We start from the raw sequence: 3,858 nt of genomic DNA, 5'->3' as shown, positions 1-3,858 counted from the left end.
TTTTTTTTTTTTTTTTTTTTTTTTTTTTTTTTTTTTTAGTCCTTTTTGAGACTGGCTGCACCGCGCTCATCCAGTGAGCGCTGTGAGCGCACCAGTTATCCCTATATAGGATCCGAACCTGCGCCACAGGCTCTCCCAAGTGCACCACAGGCTCCGCCCTCATTGATGTATTTCTAATGAGATACTCTATAATTATTCTTTGTCCTGAATTGGATGGTAACATTGCTAATTTGTTTCTACCACAAATTTTGCAAGCTGAATACTAAGTATTCAGGCTCTGGACTAAAAGCATATAATGGGATTAAATGTTCTCTGTTATAAAGACTATCATGTCACCTACAAATAAATGTAGTTAGACCTACTGTTTTCTACTCTTTATGGCTTTCATTTCTTTCTTTTGTTTTATTAATTCTTAATAAGATTGAGACATCCAGTGCAATGCTGAATAAAAATGGTAAGCACATTCTTAGGGAAAAAAAGTATACAATGTCACCATTTGGTATGATGTTAGCTATAGCTTTTTGGTTTTGCCCTTTATCAAACTGAGGAAGTTTCTTTCTATTCCTAATTAACTGGAGGTTTTTTTTTTTTTTTTTCATGCAGGTGTTGACAGTTTCAGATCTTTTATTCCTACCTGTTGATACAGACATATGATTATTTGGCTAATTCTCTTAATGTGATTAATTACACTGTTTGATTTTCAAATATTAAGCCAGTCTTCCTTTTCTGGTGTAAACTCCACATGGTAATAATATAATAGCCTTTTGATAGAGGTTGCAACTTGTATTAAATTTTAAGAATTTTTTTTGTGTCTATGTTTATGAGTAAGATTAGTCTTAATTTTATTTTTTTGTAATTTCTTTGTAAGGTTTTATTTTAGGGTTATGCTGACCTCATAAAGCAAATTGGGAACTGTTTGACCTCTCTTTTTTTCTCAAAGATTTATGAAAGTTGTAATTTTTTTCCCTTTAAATGTTTGATAAAATTTACTAAGCCTTCTGGACCAGGATTTTTCTTTATGGAAAGGTTTTTTTAAAACAAAATATGTTATTTTTTTCTTGTATTATTTATTTAATATTTATTATTTATTGTTTTAATAACAAATTATCATTATCATAGAGCTATTCAGATGATCTCTTTCTTCCTGTCTCAGATACAGTAAGTTGTGTTTCTCAGGGAATTTTTTCATTTAACACATTTTCAAATATATTGGAATAAAGTTTTCTCATTATAATCTAATCTTACTTCTTTAATAACAGAATCTGTGGTAATATCTCTTGTTTTATCATTGATACTGATAACTTCTTTTTTTCTCTCTTTTGTCTTGATTATTCTTGGTAGGGATCTAGAAATTTTATTAATCTTCTCAAAAACAATCATTTGTCTTTATTGCTTTTCTTTATTTTCTGTTTCATTGATTTCTTCATTTTTACTATTATCTTCTATTTATGCTGGTTTTAGTTTGCTGTTTTTATTCTTGCTTCTTAAAGTTGGAGTCAGATCACTGATTTTTACCCTTCTTTCTTGTTGATTAACATAAGAGTTTGAAGCTCTGGACTTCCCCTTTCTTCCACTTTTGGAGTCTCTCACATATTTTGTTATGTTTTTATTATCATTCAGTTCAAAATGTATTCAAATTTAGGTATTTTCTAGATGTCCTATTGCTACTGACAAATTCTATTTTGTGATCAGAGAATATACTTAGTGATTTCAAACCTTCAGCATTTATTGAGCTTTTTTTTTCTTAATTGCTTAGCATATGGTCTACTACATTAAGGATCTATGTGTGCTGGGAAAAAAAACATATATTCAGAAGTCATTAGGTGTAATGTTCAATAGGTATATATTAGGTCAATGTGGTTGACAGTATTGCTCAAATCTTCTATATCCTTATAGATTTTTTAACTTATTTTATCAACTGCTGATAGTGTTTTTAAAATCTACACCATGATTGTGATTTATTTCTCCCTTTGCTTCTGTCAGTCTTTCCCTCTTAATTTTTTTTCTCAAAGCCAGTAGTATCTTTATTAAAACATGGATAGACATAGCATCACTTATAAGAGTTCTAAAAGGCACTGTAAATTGTCAAATGATAGTTTGAAAAGGGCAGGACCCCAGCCCAGCTGGTTCTGGGCTCTGCATCACAACACATGCTCACAACCACTTGTTCCACTTAATAGGACACAACCCAAAACACCCAAGGAGAGCCAACAGCAACAGTGGCACTCAACTCAAGCCTTGGTCATTTATGTGAATAGTCAATCAAGTCAAGTATCATGTACCTTAGAAGCATCTGGAGCATTCATTGGTGTTCTGATGGTGACTGGTGTATTTGACCCACTTATTTAAAAAATCTAAGTATTCAATAAAAAACACTTTTCCCTGTCCAATGGCATCCACAGAAATACTGCCATTATGGAAGAGACATTCCTCCATTTAAATATCTGTAAAAGCTAATGCACGCCTCTGCTGCAGTAGACAGAAGGGAATTTTGAGCAGGCATTTCCACACAACTGTCTCTGGTGAAGAATGCTGGTGTGGTCACACTGTTCTCAGCCCACTGCTCTGCTCTTTAGTGTTCTGTGGGTGGGGTGAGGACCCCAGCAGGAGGAGAAGAAATCCTATTTTGTTCAGACAATATGGCTATCTTTGCTTGGGCTTTGTCCAGCAAATCCAAGCTGTTTATATGTGTCTGTATGTTGTGTGCACTTTCAGCAGAAACTACCCTGAAGTGCTTCAGTTTCGAGTTCCCTACCTCCCTTAAAGTCATGGCAAACAGACTGTCCACTTGACTCAGTTCTCTGTATCGTATCACTGATGCCCTGAAACCTTTTGCATCAATTCAGATGAAGAGAAATAACACAAGACAGAAGCAACCAGTACACCCTAAGAAAATTCTACGCAGCCAACATCCAGGACACAGAGATCTAAAAGCTGTGCCATCTACATGAAGATGCGATGGAGCTAATGCAGCAGGAGCACTTCATATAAGTCATTTAGATATGCAACCTGCACGTATGCATTCAGCTAGAACAAAGTGGTCAGGGGATTTAAATGCTACTTAAGGGCCTTCATAATCATTAATTCTATGGTAAGAATGTCTTCTCATGAACAGCCCCATCTGTAACATAAGCTATCTGGTGCAACTCTAGAGAACAGATTTCCTATAGTTTGGCAGCAATTAAATATAGACGTAATCCCAGTAAGCTGAAAAAAATGTTTTACAGTATTTTCTTGTGTTGCCATATATCTATATAGCTACCAAAGAAAGCCTGCGTCCATTAAAACTTCTCCCTGTGAAGTTAACAGACTTCGCACACTTCCATTAACCAATCCAGAAAAAGTGCTTGTGTTTTAGGCTGCAGGAGAGGGTGTCGCTGCATAAAGTGCTCATTAGCCCTTCAGCAAGTCTTTTTGTTTTACATGATTATCCAAACCTCCTATCTGCCCAGTTCAGTATAGGCAGCGCTGAGGCTCTGGACGGGCAAGACTCCAAGGCTCATATTCTAGAACTCGGGTATACAAGTTCATCTTCTTGCCAGTTGTGGGGATCCAGGAGACGGGGTTTGCACAGACTGTATTATCGTCCCAAGGCTGACTGGTCTGTTACGGTCCCGTCAATTTTGGCAATTTCTTCATCTGGATCCAAAAAAAAAGAAAAATGGCCACTCTGTCTTCCTTTTCCTGGAGCGTACGGAGAAATAGGGCCGCCTTCTTTGCAGATGCCCCTTCCTTCACCGCCCCCTCTCTCCTCTCCATCAGGACAGGGCAGAGCTCAGGCTTCACCTCAAGCTCAACGCGGTCTACGCAGCAGGCAGACAGGCGCGCACGAGCCGAGGAAGGTGGCGAACAGGAAGC

The 3,858-nt window shown here is 36.7% G+C and overlaps 1 pseudogene; it reads right to left on the bottom strand.

Annotated features, from left to right (window-relative positions):
- Positions 1-2,572: 2,572 nt before the first annotated feature.
- The window catches only part of LOC103601024, a 4,406-nt pseudogene continuing 3,120 nt past the window's right edge, over positions 2,573-3,858 (bottom strand).

The sequence above is a fragment of the Galeopterus variegatus genome, unplaced genomic scaffold (genome assembly GCF_000696425.1).
Source record: "Galeopterus variegatus unplaced genomic scaffold, G_variegatus-3.0.2 Scaffold3555, whole genome shotgun sequence".
Taxonomy (NCBI): Eukaryota; Metazoa; Chordata; class Mammalia; order Dermoptera; family Cynocephalidae; genus Galeopterus; species Galeopterus variegatus.
The sequence above is the reverse complement of the archived record's forward strand: the minus strand, read 5'-3'. Positions and strand labels throughout refer to the sequence as shown.